Source organism: Halichoeres trimaculatus, unplaced genomic scaffold, assembly GCF_033239565.1.
Source record: "Halichoeres trimaculatus isolate MK-OKI-2021-1 unplaced genomic scaffold, fHalTri1.1 fHalTri1_scaffold_18, whole genome shotgun sequence".
Classification (NCBI taxonomy): Eukaryota; Metazoa; Chordata; class Actinopteri; order Labriformes; family Labridae; genus Halichoeres; species Halichoeres trimaculatus.
In genome coordinates, this window is record NW_027437196.1 from 8,734,009 (window position 1) to 8,752,564 (window position 18,556).

Genomic DNA, 18,556 nt, shown 5'->3' on the forward strand with positions numbered 1-18,556 from the left:
GTTTTGTGTAAATAAAGTTGATTTTGAGATTATTATTTTTTTGTGACTCAGCTTCTTTTGTTGGTTTGTTTTGCATATTATAAAGAAAATGGAAATGTAGTTATTCCAAAGATCATTAAATGAATTGAGGGGTAGATGTGTTTTTATTTCTATTTTTCTATTTTTTTATTTTTATTTTTAAAAAAAAAAACAAGGGGAAAATGGTGAAACTTTTAGGGTAATTGAATATTCAATTGTTTAAGAAAATTATTCAAAGAAATGTAAGGAAAAATAAGACGTTAAAATATCAAAACATGATTAAAATGAGTAGTTATTAGTCGACATTAGTCGTTACTTTAATTGTAGCCTATGTCTGAAATAATTTCAGTCAACAGGTGTCTTCTAAAGGTGGGTTTCTTTAGCCCACTTCACTGACTCGCAGGTGCCCAGAGGTGAGTTCCGATGCTTCTTTAACTCCTCCCCTCTGCTCCTCCTGAGAGATAACTTCAAGGTGTGAGAGACTCTCCGTACAGGGAGCAAACTCTGCAGCACTCCTCATTAAAATTCCCTCCTCGTACGCACGAAATCCCCCGTTAGTGGGTGGCACCGGCGCCTCTTTAATTGCGCACCACGCATTTAACGAGCAAACACGCATCACGGCTTCATCCCGGGAGCGGATCACGCTGCCTCCGAAGGCGGAGAGTTCCCTTCATGTCCCGCTATTTACAGCTTCAAGAGTGAAGAGGGAGGAGAAGGTGCGGAGTCCCAAAGGTCCGGCAGGGGGGTGGCTCCCTAAACGCATCTCATCCGGCGCTTTGGACACGCTGCGCCGCTCGAGGTCCGCTCCTGCTCCCTCCTGCAGTCCGCTGGCTGTGTTTCCGCTGCTCGTGATTGTGACATTTCATCGGTGGGGAACTGGGGACATGTGCGCCTGGATGGTGTGACACAGCGGCTTTTTGGGGGGTTCGTTTCGTTTCTCTCGGATACGCCAAGTACCCGACGTTACGGCGCACCTTGTGTAGTAGGTGAGTGCATCAGTTTATTCTTTTACTTCAGCTCACACAGATCAGGCTATGCTCTGCACCTGTAGTGGTTTTATTGGCTGCTCTTGTAATATATCTGCTCATTGATTGTGTGAGGCAAATCCTTGTATCCACATACGCACTCAATCTCTGCATCCAGCAATGCTACAAGGCATCCCCAAATACAGTATGTCCTACTGGATTAGTGCATCATGCCATTGATGAATTGCAAAGTGAAGAGAGGTGTTGATGTTAAGACTGGAAATTGCTATCATCAGCTGGTCAGGGAATCTTCCTGGAAAACCCAGATTTACTCAGCAGCAGGTGAGCTGTGACATTTTTATGTTGGGTTCATTTAATGATATTTTGCTCAGGATTCAGAGTCTCCTTCACAGTCTGAAAAAAAAGAGTACCATTGGAAATTCAGAACATGTGCCCTGTGTGTTTCATTTGACTTTTAGTGATGATGGATTCCTGTAAAGATTAATAATAGCAAAGACTCCTTGAGCGTGCTGGCTGTGGTTGATTTAAAGCAATGTTAGTGCTTCCAAAACAAAGTTTTTGGAAAGCGAGGAACCCATCAATCTTTGCCCCCAAGTGTCCTTCAAGTGGTTCATTTCTAAGTGGCAACAAAGCAGATAATAGGTGAAACTCTCTTAAAACGTAAGACCACCACGAACACACTGGCATCGCCCGGCAGCCTGTTGGAGCTTTGTGTTGGAGCTCAGTGGGATCTATAGAGCTCGGTTTAAAGTGTGTACTAATTGAACCTGCCGACCACTCTCTCCATTGTGTCAGGAATGTTTGGTTGCCTGTTCTCCACAGAAACCCCCCATTCCTTTGTTCAAGGGGGGGACAATCCTCCGGTCCTCCAGTGCCATGTGTTTGTGTGCCGTGTTTTGGGGGAGGGAGAGGGTCAGCGGGGGGATTGACATCTGTAGCTGACAGCTTCCTCAGACATGAGGGCAGAGCAGACATGCTGTGATACCATGAATGGGTATTAAGGAACATGTTAAGCATTTTATATTAATGAGGATACTTATTTTTTCACTGCTCATCTGTTGGTACATAAACTTAGTTTGGATTCATAAACTGATTCGTCAACTTTTCACAGAGTTTCATCTGTTTTACATAGTTTTAAGTTGCTACTAAATCAAAAGGACTCTGAGTTGACTCAGAAATTTTGGTCAAACATCTGCGCTTTAGCTTTTCAAGTGCATTGCGTTAACGTGCCGCTCTCTAAGCCAAGTCTCCAATTGATCCTGCTGTGCTCATCATTCATGAGCCAAATGACTCCCCGAGGCCTCATCCTTCCCAAAACAATGGAACAATGTGATTTAAAACATAAAAAACACCTTACAAGTCAGTTTCACATTCAAAACCAGTGATGTGTTTCAAACACACATAGACTCAGACATCATGGGGGTCTGCTAGATGAGCTAGCTTAACTCTGCTTGTTAACATCCGCTTTCTGCCAGTTTAAAAGTAAAACTCTTTAATATCATAATTGCTGTACATTTCACTACTGTTTATTTTTAATAAAACAGATTCTCCACCTCAGGTATCCTTCTGCAGCATTTGTTAAGCTAAAAAGGTTAGCTTAACTTCATGTAACTTTAAGCTAGCTACCTTCATCCACTCTTCAAACAGCTGCTTTTCCTTCACAGTCAAATGCAATCAATACAATAAGAAGTAGTGGCAGATATTATAACATGAAAAATAAAGATATCCTTAAAAGTGTGTCATAAATCAGAGGATGGATAAAGCTAATAACTACAGCTAGTGGTTAGCTGTGGCTAACACCAACACCTACCCGATGCAGAAACGCAATGGAAGAGTGGAGGGAGCTAAAAGAATTAATAGGCTAGCAGAAGAAAAATCACATTATGACCAAAAAATAAGTACATTAAGAAGTTTAGAGATCTTTTAAGTCAAATATAAACTTATAACATGTAGATTTTGAGTAACTAGCTTATTTTCTCAAGAATAAAGTGGTGTTATGTGAAAGTTCAGCCCCTCAACTGCTGTACACCATGGCTTCTGTGCATGTTAGCTTAGCTGCTGAAAAATTTCTGTTGAATAACTTTACAAAGATACTAAAACTAGATGTAAAACAGAAAATAAAACTCTCAAAATGTTTTTTCTGTCTGGCTAACGTAAAGCTTAGTGTAACAAGTAAAACTTGATTCTTTTTGGCTAACATAGCAGTTTAGTTTGATCTGCAAAAAATGGAACAGGTTCCAACGTCAAAATTTTATATCTAGTAAAACTTAGGTTAGTGAATACATCATAGGCCAAGAAACCCAAGTGTTTTTTAAGGAAAAAATTAATCAGACTTCAGAAATGGAGGTCTACAGTTTTAGCTCAATACTGACACTATCTAACAGCTAAGCTAGTATAGGCTTTTTTAAATTTACCAAGCTCATGGTTACAGTGAGTCATCTTTTTTAAACACACAAAAATCAAAGGAGTAGTCCTGGTGGCGGTTTAGAGAAAAAAAATAAGCGGTTGTTGAAGTTACAAGAGTTTATCCTCTAGGAATCATGAAAGTCCATTCTAGTTTCCAAATATCCTGACAATCCTTCGAATAATCATCTAAACAAATAGATTAAAACACACTAAATGAAATTCCATTAAGTCCCTGAATTTGAAAGGGTTCGATATCACAGGAGCATGATTGTAGAGTAATAATCTGTCAATATATTTAGAAATATTTATGTCTAGACGAGAGTTTTAACTCCATTTGCTAGGCTGCCAGCAGAGCTAAGATACTTAAGACTAGAAAAGTTTAGCCTCTTGTGGGGATAATTTTCAATTTGATATTGCGAGATTTTGATGCATTGAGTAGAAGAAATTCTGATGATAGACACCACTTCAGGCTTTGGCAGTATGAAAAAGGAATTTCAATCAATAAGTGGGCAGAAAAATAACTAGCTAAGTTGCTAAATATCATTCAGCTCACATACTGCCTCGATCATTGTCTGGATAGCCGATTTGGTTTGGGCGGTAAATCCTCCAAAGGCATAAAAGCTCATGAAGTCAAGATAAGCTGCGGGACAGAAAAAAAGAAGCCATCATTTTATTTGGCCTGGAGGATTTTCCTGAAAGGTTGTCAGCAACAAATCCTACCAATTCTCTCTCCTTTTGTCTGAACGACAGAGGCAAAAATGTGTGTGTCAGTCATTTTAACACCTTTCTCAGTGGATGGATATCTACTGTCAACATTCAGAAGAATTTTCAGAGTTCAGCTTCTGAACAATCTCTGCAGCTGCTCTCTTATCACCCGTGTCAGGAAAAGTTGACAGAAAAACACACGGAAAATGTAAGCTGTCCCATCCAGGGCAGCAGACCTCCTTGAATAAACGTATCAGGGGAAGTTTCAGGAAAAGAGGAAATCTGGTCCCTGACTCTTGCCGTAGAAAGTCCGGCTTGATGGGAAAGTTTGTGGGAATGCAGCCATGGCAGTGAGAGTGGGTTTCCCAGTTGTAAGTAAGCGTCCCTCATGACTGGTAGTGAGTGGTACACCATGAGGTGGAATGCAGCCCTCATGGGCCCCCTCATACTACACAGTATGTGCTCAGGTTAGACTTTGCACTTTCCTCCAGCACGGTGAGAACAAAAACTGGGTTTCACCTTGGCAGAGAGAGGAAAAAACAGCCTGTGCTTGCATGTTTCTTTTCCTGTGTTTTTTAAATGCCGCGCAGTATTATCAAAGGCTCTTGGCTTCTTTCTCTACTACTTTCATTAAAGCTGAGAGGGGGCTCACATACAGGAACCACGGGGGAGGCGGTGCATTGAAAAGCAAGAAAAATCCGCTCTATTCAAACCAAGAGGAAAAAAAATAAACTCCCCTACTTTAGCCACTTATGATCCTATCAGATATAGAGCGTTCCCATAGGAGCAGACGGAGCCAGGGTCGGCTGTGCTGGGCACAGATCTCTGTTTCATGCTGTTGACATTCAGACTGTTGTACCACATACAGTAGCCCAGAGCAGGCTGTGTTCACCTGTTAGGGGGTATCAGAGTAAACAGTACACCATGGGGGGCCTCAGGTAAACAAAAGCTTTGAGCAAAGGTAACCCCACCTGCCCCAAGCACGCAGAGGCCACAGGAAAAGCAGACAGAAGAAGAGGAGGGGGGCATGGGTAATGAATAACTTACCATAACGATGATTAAAGAGTGCGATTGGCACGGGGAGATAAGACTGCGGTGGTGACTGTTCGAGCATGAAGTGTTTACAAGGGGAATTCCTTGCATTCCTCCGCTGCAGCCATGCCACTCCGATCTGCACCTCCACCCACTGATGGTCACCCTCTGTGCCAAGAGGGACGTAAGGGGTGAAAGGGCCCAATAAGTCCCCTTCAGGAAGTAGACCTGTCGGCGTGTTATGTAAGGTGATTTCTCAGAGAGTTTAAGACTATCTGATACAGCTGATACACCAGGCCGAGAAACGAGTTGTAGATCTTTGGAGAGTTAAAATTCACAAGAAGACTTCTATTTACCTTGCAGTAAAAAAGGGGGATTTATAGTCTCACACAGTTGAGTTTTGGGGAAAAGGCTGCAGCTGTGTTTTTGATGTAGTCAGGAAAAATTAGCTAGGATGGAGATGTTGGTCTTTAACCCAATACCAATAGCGTCTATAGACACAATCATGTTTTTCAACAGGGCGGGCTGGGGGATGGTCTGGTGGAGCTTGTCCATCAATATCAGACTTGCAAACTAGTGTACTGACAAACTGACCCCTATAGGTGGCAGAGGTGATGGACAGAGAGACTATAGCCCCGTTTCCACCAAGCGGTTCGGTTTGGTTTGTCTCCGTACGGCGTGCATTTTACGGTGCTTCCACTGACTGATCCAGGGACAGACCCCAAATTAACTGAGATGAGCCATCCCACATTTTGGCACCCTCCCGTCAGACTAAACCAATTCCGTCAGTACCAGACTAAACCGATCTGATCTTGGAAGGTGGAGCCACAACACTGCAGACCACTGATTGGTCGAAAGAATCATCACCAACCATGTGACAGCAGCTGCATTTCTTCTGGCGGCAGTCAGCCTCCTCTGAAACAAAGCTTGATTGCACTTTGTATCAGAGCCACATGCCAATCATAAACAGGACAAATTGTTGGATGTCTTTCATTGTTGCTCTTTGTTTACTGTGTCACGTTTTTCTTCTTCATTGGATTTATTAGCGGGGTAAACTGTGTCCCGCTGCTATGGCGTCACGCTATTATGTTACTGATGCGGCTGTTGGCATCCGGTTTACATGCCGCCTACCACGAGGGGACAAACAGGACCAAGCTTAACTGAGACAACCCATATCAAACCATACTGATCCAAACCAGACTACTTGGTGGAAACGGGGCGAATGGCAAAACATTGTTTGTCAGACAAGTTCAGGCAGCTTACACCCAATCAGAGTGTGTGTTTTTGGTCAAAAACTGATTTTTTTTTATTGGGAGAGGGGAACCAGCATGTGGTTCTACTGACGATTACTACAGAACTGATCAAAGAAGAGAGGCTACTCTTTCTTTTGGTGGTTTTGTTGTTTACATGTTTGAACACAATATTCTGTGGGTCTGGAAAGATCAGTCAGAATGCCCTGAAACAGCTGATAGTATTGGGCTCTCTGCTATAAAAACGACTGGCAGCTAATGAGTTAACTGGTCCAACATTTTGATCCTGACTGAAAAACTTACAAAATTTCTTGAATCCAGTGTTGTTTGGACAGTCAATCATGGTACCCTGAGAATGAACCCCAAACCATGAATTTTCTTCTAGAGCATGATTTGCCAAGTCAGTGTGTGAACTTAGTGAAACATCTCAACATAGACTCAACAGACTTGCACAAATCTGAAAATAACAACACTGATGGTACCCAAGCACAGAAATTCTAAAAACAGGTGAACAGCAAACTATTGGATTATTAGAAACCCATCGGCCATTTTTGGAAGTGACCAAGCATCCAGTCAGTCTCTGTAAGAAATTTTCTAAAAGTTGTATTCATTGTTTCCACTCTAACGTCATCTCTACATCTAAAATATGCTTTTTGAAAGTGAGCAATGACCACTGAACAGAAAACTATGTCTCATTGATGAATAACCTTTGGTTCTTGTCCAATGAAACCCCCATTTATGACAGAAGCTAAAACTGTCCTTTGTTCCCTAAGGATAAACCCTTGTCACAGTGGTCACTTTTATGCTTTTTTTTTGCCATATTAAAAATGCTGACTCAACCGTACTATTTGCAGTTTAGGATCTTAGACTGTATGATATGGACGTAGTCTTAGTGACATCACCCATTTGTTTCTGATAAAGACTTTTGAAGCCTATCATTGACAGTAGCCATATTGGAAATATCAAACTCAACCTAGCGTCTTTCAATTTGGGAGTCTTTAGCCTGTTTGCAGGCAGCTACAAGGCGACTACCTGTTAGTGAAGTCAGCCATGCCCTTATATGGGCAAAACTTGTAGGTTTTTGGAAATAACGTGTTGGAAAAACACAGTGTGTGCTGATAGAGGAATCAGTCAATCACACTGTTTTTTTTAACCAGGCTGTAAATATTTTTACTAATGTGGTAAAAATCAGTGTTTTTTTGGCTTGGTGTGTATGTGGTTTTAGGTGTTTCTGTAGCCAACCTCAAGTGGACGCTTAAGGAACTGCAGTTTTAACACTTTTGTATCTGCCTCATGTTTTAAGACCGGAGGTTGCTGCTGGTCTTAGGCCTAGCCTCACTGCTAGTTTGGATTTCTAATAGCTTAAAATACAGACCTGTATAATAAATATTAAAAAGACTTAGTCTGAAGAAAACTGTACGAGTTTAACCTTTGGCTCCAACAAAGAGCTGCTTTATCGTCAGATATTTAACCTGCTTATGTCAAACTTCAGGATGATCCCTAAGAGCCGCTCTATAATACCAAGTGGATTTGTTGGTGTTACAGGTCAGGTAGGTCACTAACAAGTCTGTGAGGCATGGTAGGAAAAACAGGAGATTTAATCAGCATGTTGCAGAAAAAATTTGAATTCAGGAAATGTGAATGTTTGTTGTATGAAAAACTCTGAGAAGCGAAAACTCTACGCCTTTTTTACATCTCAGAGCTCCTTTAATCCAGTATCTTGCACACAAATGTTTGAAATGATCTATAAAGTCTTCTAAATGTTTCTTGTTTCTTGTTACATGAGAGGTTTTGGTTCCATCGTCTAAAGAAGTGACACAGGGAGACTCTTAGGGACACAGAGGGTTTGTGTTTTAGGACCATTCATCACATTTTTTTAATTCAGCGCAGATGACTGGGTCTAATAGGATTATGAGAGAGCCTGGGGGTGAACAAGTCCGAGGGGGTTACATGTTACCCCCCAGCCTCCCCCTGAAGGGGTCATGTGATAGAGGGGGGGACAATGCAAGCAGGTGTCAGCCTGATAATTACCGGGTCTGAGGCCAGGCTCACCTATGAGGATTACTCAGAGCCTTTAATGGACACTGGGTTGTGACCCCGGCCAGGGAGGAAGCAAATGGCCCTCCTCTCACCCAGAAAAGTGCTTTTCTATTGAGTCAAAAAAAGAGCTTCCAGCCTCTAGTTTCCTTGGCAACTTCCTCAATCTGGATATTTGTTCTTTCAGCGCGACATCAAATAGCTTATCGATCTTTTTAGTTTGTGACCACTTGTCAGATTTTGGATACAGCACATTAGATTCTGTTTCCTTGTTTTTGTAGCTTCTGAGCATGCAGTCAGTTAAAAATCAAACCTTGTCAAGCTGCCAGACTCATCTGATAGAGGCTGCAGATTAAAGTGGTACCATATGCCGGGGACTGGAGCGACCCCTCCTCATGGCAGAGCTTATTATCAGACTGCTATGTCACTGTCAGAAGCTAATTGTTGCAGAGGATTGAGGTGAAGGGGGTACAACTCTGTTATCTTGTCTTAAATGTTCAGTCATCTCTGCCAATTAAACGAAAGCATCCTCTCCAAACAAACGAACACACACCCACTGCATTTGTCATCACTGTGCCAAAGCTAGCACTTCATTTTGTGACTTACACTTACCTCCTTCAGGCAGCTTGAGTCCAAGTCGCTGCAGTGTGTGAATACCAGGAAATGAAGCTCTTGAGTTTATAAAACCATTGTTTTCTGTCTGTGCCCTGCCTGTGCCGCATATGGCTCATTTCATGGCTGCTGGAGAGCCTGATTGATGGGCCGAGGAGCAGTGGGGCTGGTGTTCCTCATGTGCAGCGCTTGGCAAGGAGAGAGTGAAGCCCTGGGTGAGGTCACACAAGGTAAAAGTGGATATATAGGAGCTGGAGGAAGGAGGAGGTTTCTTCAGACTGCGACAGAGGGGTCTCATTTGTGCCAAATTACTCCTCAAGCACAAAAGTTGGTGTCAAAGCGACGTTTTTATGCTCTGGGGTTTCTGATTTTTTGAAGGAGGTTGTTTAAGTTACAAATTCAACCCTTCTGTTAAGAGAAATTGAAGCAAATATTTTTGAGCAAAAGATGCTGAAAAAAAACTTATGTTTTTCAGTAGTTTCACTCACTGTCAGACATCTCTCTCCTTTTTTCAAAATGTCTTTAAACATTTACTTGTTCTGTAGTCCAATGCATGCTGCCAGTGTCAGCAGCTTTAGCCAGAATGTTTAGTAGCCAGCTCAGAGCAACAAACTTTGCTTTTTAAGATTTTAACACGGTCTAAAGTGGTATTTTTTTCCAGACTGCTCCAACAAAAACTGTCCCTCTCACCGTAAAGGTTTCAATTTGTTCCTCTGGATAGTTTTCAGTTTGTTGCTTCTATTTAACTAGGACCGCCTTTGTTTTCTTTGTCAAAACTCAAGACACCATCTACAAAATGTGACTTTGGAAATGGATGAATCCAACTCTTAAAACGAGCAAAGCAAGCTTTTATTAATCTAATTAAGCCAGAAATGTGTTTCTACAAGTCAGCTTTGCTACTGTTTTACATTAAACTAGCCTTTCTTAAAGCTAGCGATCATAACTGACATTTAAAGAGCAAACATAGCTAGTCTAGTTTTATTGTTCTTACAGATTACACATTGTCTAAAAAAATAAAAGATAGCTGAAATTACTTACATCAAAAAGCACAATTCTTTCAACATGCAAAGCTAACTGTCATGAATAGCATTCAGTCGAGCATTTCTTAAAATCATATAAGCTAGCTATGATTGGACGTTCCTTTTTACAAGCTAATTTTACTGGTGTTACAAATAAAATGAGGTTCTTCCTGAACGAGCTAAGCTAGCTGCCATTACTAGCATTAAATATAACATTTCTTAGTTAAAGATACAGTCTGCAGGATTTTCCATAAAAAATAAAATGCAAACTTTTACAGGAATAATCCTGCTCGATTGTCTCATATGGGACCTTATACATGTATGTTGTGATTAGCTTCTGCTAATATGTTAAGACGGGTGCATGGTTCTTGAGTTTCCCACGTAGATACAGGATTCTGCAGGTGGTTGCTTGGCGAGTGAGTGTGTTCATGTAGTTACAATTTGAGGCTGTGGGTGTGGGCTGCTGCTGGCACTGAGCCAAGGAGAAGGAGCCCAGTAGAAATTTGTGTTTTTTAACAAGTAACGAAAATTCCTGCAGACTCTACCTTCAAGCTAGCCTCATTACTGAAATTGAACTGACTATTTCTGAAACTAAGATAGCTTAGTTTTGCTACATAATTAAAAAGGCGAACTCTAAAGCAAGCTAAGCTAGCTGAAAAAAAAGTAAAGCTAACTGTCATTACTGAACTTTAACTGGACAAATCTTAAACAAAGCTAGTTGAGTTGAGCTGTGCTAGCACATAAAACTTCGTATTTATTAAGAACAAGCTAACCTAGCTGTTATTGGCTTCAATAAACTAAATATTTCTTCAAGCAAGCGAGTAAGCTTAGCAGCACATTAATCACAGAAAAATTATATTTGAAAGATTAGCTAAGCTGTTGGTATGATAAACAGAGCCCTTCCTAAAAAAAGTCAAGCTAGCTTTTATCACTCTCATTAAAATCAGCATTTCTTAAACGAGCTAGCCCACCATCGCTGTTTTTACCTTTTAAACTTAATATTTCTTGAAAATAGCTAAGCTAGCCACTTATTGTTACATCCAACTGTAATTTTTTGAATACAGTTTAAGTTATCTGTTACATGAAACTGAACATTGATTAAGCTAGCTTAGCTTAGCGGCTGATGCAAAGACAAACAAACAAACAATAGTCTGCTGTTGAAAGATTATAGACTGTCACTGTGCTACACAATAATCAGAATCAAGTTTCTAAAATAACCATGTAGAAATTCAGGTTGAACACAGTCTTGATGAGTATCTTACAGAACTCACTTCAAACTCTGTGAACTATCCCTTTAGAAGCTCTATATGACAGGTAGATTGCAGAGCAGAGCTGATACAGTGAGTTTCTGATGTCTTCTTTACGTCTTTGGTGTCTCGGGAGCTGACATTTCATTGTTGTCACTGCGTTAACCAGCTCAGGGAGGATTCCTCAAATATGAAACTATCTGTGCCTGTCACCCCCAATTAGAGAGCATTTTGTATGGTTTGGCTCCCATTCTCCTCCTCCTCCTCCTTTGCCTCCTGCTCCTCTTCCCTCTCGCTCTTTAGTCTGAGAGATTCGTGCCCTCCGGGGGGTGCAAAGCTGTCTCGTAATCTGAGAAAGAATTAATTCTGAATAAGATGGAGTGAAGCGTTGGCAAATTAATTTACAGACTCAGAGCAGCATTTAAAAAGAAGGCTGCTAAATGACACAGTGGGATTTCACCCAGTTTGTTTGTGTGTGTGTGTGTAGTGTGTGTGTGTATGGTGCTGGTAGTGGTGGCAAGGGATGGTGGTTTCATGGCAGCTACATCACCATGGAGACAGGACATTGATGCTGGAGTGAGTAGAGTTTTGGCAGCTGAAAGAAACAACATGGAAAGAGAAAAAAAAACCTTGGCTGACGTCGCTGTAAATATAGATGCCCTTCCCCGTCTTTCAAACTTTTAGTCTTCACACTTTCATATTGTTCTGCCCCTGAGCTGCTGAACCACTAAATCCATGTTCACTCCCAGATTTTCTCATATGTTCTGAGAGAGCGGCCCTTCTGTGGACAACCAGCAGCATGAGCCAAATGAAACTGCTGCTGAAGCTGCTGTTGGACTCCTCCTCTACCTCCCCTTGAGGAGGAGAGTGTCCTTTAGGGAGAAGGGATGACTTGACGTTTTGAGTTTGTAAGAAGCTGTGAATAAATAGCACACAGTGGTCACTGCGCAGGCTGTTTGTGCTTGCTACAGCTAACTCTCGTAGTACACGATGTGTTATGAGCTGATGTAACTGCGAGGAGTTTTCTCCCTTGGCGATGTAGAGGGATTTTCAAAACCAAAGGCATGTTTCTCAAAGTTGTGATTCATGCAGAGTTTATACATGTTGTAAAAGTCATCTTCCAAAGAAACTGACATCACGGCAGCTCTTTAAATAATATCAGCGTGGTTTGGCCGGCTCCCTTGTTTTCCCCCGGGCACTCGCTTCATTCTTCACTTATCCACTAATAATAGATCCTGCTGCTCATCCTGCTGTATTGTCCTCAGACCAACATGACAGAGAGGAGCGAGAAGCAGCGGAGTGATGGAGAAAGAGACACCTGCACGCTCTCTCCCAGCTAGTCGTGTTTCCCTACGGGGGCCGAGCTTTTGACATTTAACTACGAGAGCTGTAAACAGGCCGCTGGAATGCCATTGACATTCATTCTGTCTGGAGCGGTTTCTTTTCGCTGGGTGCATTTTATGTCCTTGCAACTCTGTCTGAAGTGATGAGAAGATAAGCGTAACTCTGTCTTTCAAAACTAAATGCAAAGAAATTTTTAGCAAGTTGAATAATTATTAGGGGGAGGGGGTTGTTGAGGTCTTAAACAGATTGTTGTCCCTTTTTAAATTTTTGTAAGAGACATTGTACTGCTCTTAAATGCTTTTTTAAACAATAATCAGTAATCATTTATTTCTATAAGCTACCTGAAAAGAACACTACCCCAAATTTTTATGTGACTGCTTTTGAAAGTTAGATTTCATTGCTTATCTATGCCAATTATTTATAAAAAAAAGTGCATGAATATTGTTTCCAAGCTGTCTGGTGGCTATTTCATGTAAATGGCAATAGATGCAGTGGCCCTAGGATAGAGCCTTGTGGCACACCCAAATTACAGCTTTAATGGCATAATATTAGACAAATTACTTGTTTTGATTCCAGATTAGACTAGAACCATATGAAGGCTTGTTTAAAGAATTTGGCTTCATCTAAAATGCTTCAATAATTGTTTTCCAAGCTCTTTAATGTAAATGCGAAAAAGCAGTGGTCCCAGAACAGAGCCTTGTGGCATGCCAATACTACAGTTTCGAAGGCATACCATTTAACTTTTTATTTTATTTTTTTTTTCCTTTCAGCTTGTGATCCTAGGTATCACCAGAACCTCCTGAGAGCTTATTTGAAAAAGTTTAGCTTTGCCCATTTCTGTTTTAGGTATCGTATAACACAAAGCCATTGAAACATCTGCTGAAAGAGCAACAGATACAGGATTTCTAGCCTTGACTAATTCACAGTCAATGTTCCTGATTAGTCTCTTAGCAAATAGGCATACAAGCTAACAGCAAAACATACAAAGAACATGAAAATACATGAATTACCAAGATACTATGGAGGCATTATCAGTGTACAGCATCATATAAATGCGCACGCATCGTGACGCAGAAGAAGCGTTTACCTCCATTCATTCAGAAGAGCTAGCGTTTTTTAAACTTTAAGCTTAAAAATGTTCTGTGGTCAGTTTTTAGAAACAATATAATACAACAGAGTAAATGTCTATCAAGTTTGGACCGTCACAGAGCAGCCACTGTTTTGGAGTTAACAGCGACCATGCTAACTGGTGACTCTCACCCGTCAGTGTCAGTGATTAACAGCCGAGAGTCACCAGTTAACAGGGTCACACTTTTCACTGAAACACCAGCGACGTCTGCGGGTAACTAATTAAATGTGCCGTGTTTATCTGATTTGGTGCAGTTCTCTGGACGTAGTTTGCTTGTTCTTTTATTATGAACTGGGTTTCAGACTCAGCAGTCTGTGTGCTTTTATTGGTCTGGGAGGGTTTCTTGTTTATTGATACAGGTTTACCTCCTAGTATGTCACAGTCTGGTAAGTGTCCACGGTTGAACCCTTTCTGTCCACTCACTGCTACACAAATTATTGTCACAAACCTGGGAGCCATTTACCGTATAAGTGATCATATTTAGTTTGGTTATTTATATTTGGTTAGCTCCTCCACATCAGATGACAAACGTTTATACTCTGCAGTGCTTCTGCACCCAAGTTGTACGCGCATCCGGCGTTGTTGATAAACAAATAGTCCCTCCATACCCTTTTTGGGGGTCTTTGAAGATACCTGAATGCTGACATCATCATTTATCATCTGGTCAGAAACATCTGCATAGCTATCTGGTTGCTTCTTAATGTATAGATGAAAAGTGCAGGGGACCCAGAATGGAGCCTTGTGGCACACCGACATTACATTTTCTAAGTAATAGTGTTAAAAAAATTCTTTCAACATGCTGCTTTTCATTCCAGATATAACTTGCACCAACTGAAGGCTGATATATTTTTTCTGTTGCTGTTGAAAAGTTAGATTTTGCAGCTTTTATCTTTGTTGTTCTCCGTTAATAATATTCATAACTTCCCGGGCCAAGATTAATGAAACCTTTGTGCGCTGTTCTCATTAAGCACAGCAATCACTGGCTCCATGTTCTTCATTATTTACCTGTTTGATATGAGAACAAAAGGGGTGTATCATTTGTGGCTTATCAGTTCATCACTGACTCAATTAGCTCCACTGTAAAAATCCTCTGCTCATCTTTAAAGCCCAATCTCCACCCCACCACATTGTCAACCCACCCTTTCATCCATAACACTAAACACTGCTGACTGTGTGTGTAGGTGTGTTTGAGCACATGTGGTTACACAGACCTCGTCCTAACATGCTGAGTATGAATTATTCCTCTGCTGTTTACCTTTTCATTAATTCAGCCGTGACTGATGGCACGGGCAAACCAAAGACCTCCATCCTCTGGTAATTAAACGTCTGTTGGTGAGACATTTTTCTCCTCGAGAGCATTTTAAAAACCGACACACACACACGCACACACACAAATAATCTTTATATAGACATGGCGCCTGTGGGTGTCCCAGCTAGCTTTGTTAATTAGTGCGCCAAGTAGTTGCTCTGATTGCTTCATTATTTCTCCTATAGTCATCTGTTGGAGATATTTTTGATGGATGTTGCATGTTTGACAGTAATCCATGCAAAAGCTCCTTATGCAAACTTTAAAACTACCTCACCCTCATAGGAACAGCATTATTCACTGAATGCAGGGTCCAAATTCCTCAGAGGAGCTTACACACTCATCTGTCCTGATCCTCTTGCGGTAGACTTGCACAATAATACACTAAAACTCATCACAAATAACCTTAGCTATGCAGTGCCTTGACATTAACTCATGAATCCTCTTAAAAACTGTTTACTCCAGTTCAAGGCTGTAATGAAAGAGAGCGTTTCATTGAATCTGTTTTCTAGGAAACCGATTTAGAAAGTTATCTCAGTATCAAATTATTTGGTCTCGCCATGATGCAGGAAATGTTGACTATCAGGCCCATGGGACTCTTACTTTTATGCTATTTTAAGTTAATGTATTTAAAAATAAAATGATTTCAAGTGTGTAAATGATCTTAGAGAAAAGATAAACTGCATTAAGAGCCACTAAAGCAGCATAGATTGGACTTGTGGCATGCTAACACTCTGCTTAGTAGCATCCTAAGTAAGCAAAACCAAGCTAGCAAAGATAGCAAACGATAACAAAGCACTTAATGTCTGAGAAGCTATAGCCAAGTATAGCTGCTAACGTTTCTACAAACTCTCAGAGAAACATTAAGCAAGCCTTGCTTCTCAAACATCGACATTTACTGTTTCTCTTTTATATTTCACTGCCATAAAATTAACAGAAAACCCTTTTGCTGTCAGTTACTAACTGTCACAATGTTGGTGTTTATTGGCTCCGACAAGGAGGTTATGTATTTGGGAAAGTTTGTCTGTTTGGATCTTCATGAAATTTACAGGAAATGTTTAAAATGGGATAAGGAAGAAGTGATTAAATTTTGGTGGTGATCCAGATCACTGTCTTGATCCAGGATTTCTTTAAAGGACTCTTTATCATTGAGAGATAGGGCTGTTTTCACCATATGTGTATATAACTCCAGGATAAATGGTCGGATTGCTTTGCAAAACAATACAAGACAAGGTCACCGTAATTTCTGACAGATTTAAAAGTACAATCCAGATCCTGGAAATATTCTGGATACTAAGATCTGGAATATGAAATATGTACTGGGTCATCATAATTTTCAACACTGTCAGGTAACAAATTATTGTACAAACCTGCAACTAACACCAAATTGTAGCAGACAGTCTGCTGAAAGGGAGTATAACATTAAAGTAGGACTGAAGTGTTGGTGACAATCACAATATGCTTGGCGGGGGTCTGAGCTCTCTGAGTGCTTTTCTAGTTTATGTAATGTGCTCAATATGATAAGCATTGTTTCACGTATTAATTTTTGTTGTAGTTGAAACAATAGTAATCATATAGAGCTAGAGGTGTCAAAACTGTTACATTCATTACCCAAGTAGAAGTATAGCTGCTAGGGTTTAGAAAGACTTTTGTAGAAGTTGAAGTATCAACTCAAGGTTTTTACTTACGTAGAAGTGTAAAAGTACTGGTTTCAAAACTACGTTAAGGATAAAAAGTTTAGGCTGTGCTACAGGGGGCCTGTAGTTCATCCCCACTCCTGAGTTTCTGCCACAGACATCTTCATACTATGCTTCGTACGTCTGTTATGTTGTTGCTGAAGTTTGGCGTGATTTGTGTTGTGGTGATGCGATGGATGGCGTACAAATCAACAGGGTCTTGAAATGGTATTACGATTATACATCTCATCCATCCACAACCATGTCATCTCTTTCTGGATGACGCAATATCAGCCATTTTAGGATGGGTTTTTATTTTTTGGGGTGTGTGTCTTTTTGAAGGACGACAAGCTAAAAGTAAAAGTAATAAAATATTTTTACTTAGTTACTTGACACCTCTGTATAGAGGGCATTATATAAATAAAAAAGGTTATCTAACATAAAATGTTTATTTTTTCAACTGTATTGAAACTTATGGCCCACCCTGTATAATTTGTAATGTCGAAAAAGAAATTCTCTGTCAGATTTTATAGCTGTTAAATTAATTTTCACTCATTGCTTTTTGGAGATATTTCTTAAGTCCTTGCTCTTTAGAAACTCTCAAAAACAACGGTGTTGATCATAACAAAGCCAAGATCTGAACATCTTAATTGACTTATTGTCCTTTTTGTTTTATTTAAGACATTTTTTAAGTGATAGCGTCTCTCTGTTTTGTACGATCTTATCGATCTCTGGTAACAACACTGGCACCACAACGCTCCATCTGCTCTGTCAGATGAATCCAGGTAATATGTCACATCCCTGCTCTACTGGACCTGGACTCCCACTGGATTGGCCCCAGTTGGATCTCACTTACAAATGTCAGGCCTGTCAGGCCCCCTTTGCCGACTTATCTTCTGTTATCTCCAGGTAAACATCAGACCTCAGGGCTGCAGGGGGCGAGAGCTCAGGTCATTGCTTCCTCCAACGCTCCTTTACAGGCAAGGTTTACACACTTCAAGCTCCAGGAAAGATCATTCGACCTCCCCGTCACTCAAAATATGAATCAGAGTTGTTTTGTGTGTGTGTGTGTGTATGTGTGTGCGCCTCACCACATGTAATTCAGCCCTTGTATAATTGGCTCATTTGGCCTTGGAGAATTGCTCATCCATGGGTGAATTCTCCAGTTTCAGGCCAATCGTCCTTGTCATGTTTTGGTGGAGTGCGCTTGCCATCGTCTGTCAGCCTAAATCTCATGGAGAAGCCTAATTGATGCGCGCGTGAGTGTGTGTGTGTGTGTGTGTGTGTTTGTATGAGCCAGACACACTCTCAGGACGAGCAGCTCTTGGAGTTAATCCGTCTCACTAATAGTGAAGGGGGGAGGAGGTGGAGTAGAGAGGGTGAGGAGGAGGAGGAGGAGAGAGAACAATACAAATCTCTCCCTCTGTGTCCAGACACACGTGGTCATCGCCCGGCGGGAAAACTCTGGACCTTGGACGTTCTCTGCGGATGTGGCTCCTCGCGTCCTCTCGCTCCAGCTGGCTCTCAGCGCTCTCTGCTGCACCGCTCAAGGAAACGAGGTACAATGCGCCCCCCCTCCCCTCCGGAAAAACATCCTTCGTCCACCGCTTTTCGTTCCTGCCATTGTCACTGAGACAAGAAGCTGCGTCAGGAGGTAAAATTAGGGATGTGTTTGTGGAGAGTGGAACTTCCCGCACTCTCCGAGGTGTGTGCATCACTGAGAGCACAGTCGCAGGCCGTGAGCTGAGACAGGAAGTGTGGAAACAAAGTGGACACCATGTCTAACCTC

General features: G+C 41.2%; 1 protein-coding gene across 2 annotated transcripts in view; it reads left to right on the forward strand.

The window, feature by feature from the left end:
* Positions 1-489: 489 nt before the first annotated feature.
* tmem108 (transmembrane protein 108) overlaps positions 490-18,556 on the forward strand; it is a 67,711-nt gene continuing 49,644 nt past the window's right edge. The window contains exon 1 of one of the 2 annotated variants that reach the window (XM_074693966.1): positions 490-1,004. The gene's annotated coding sequence lies outside the window, so the exon portion shown is untranslated. Of the gene's footprint in view, positions 1,005-18,211; positions 18,327-18,556 lie in introns of those variants that run through there. The other variant, XM_074693967.1, reaches the window with a different exon arrangement.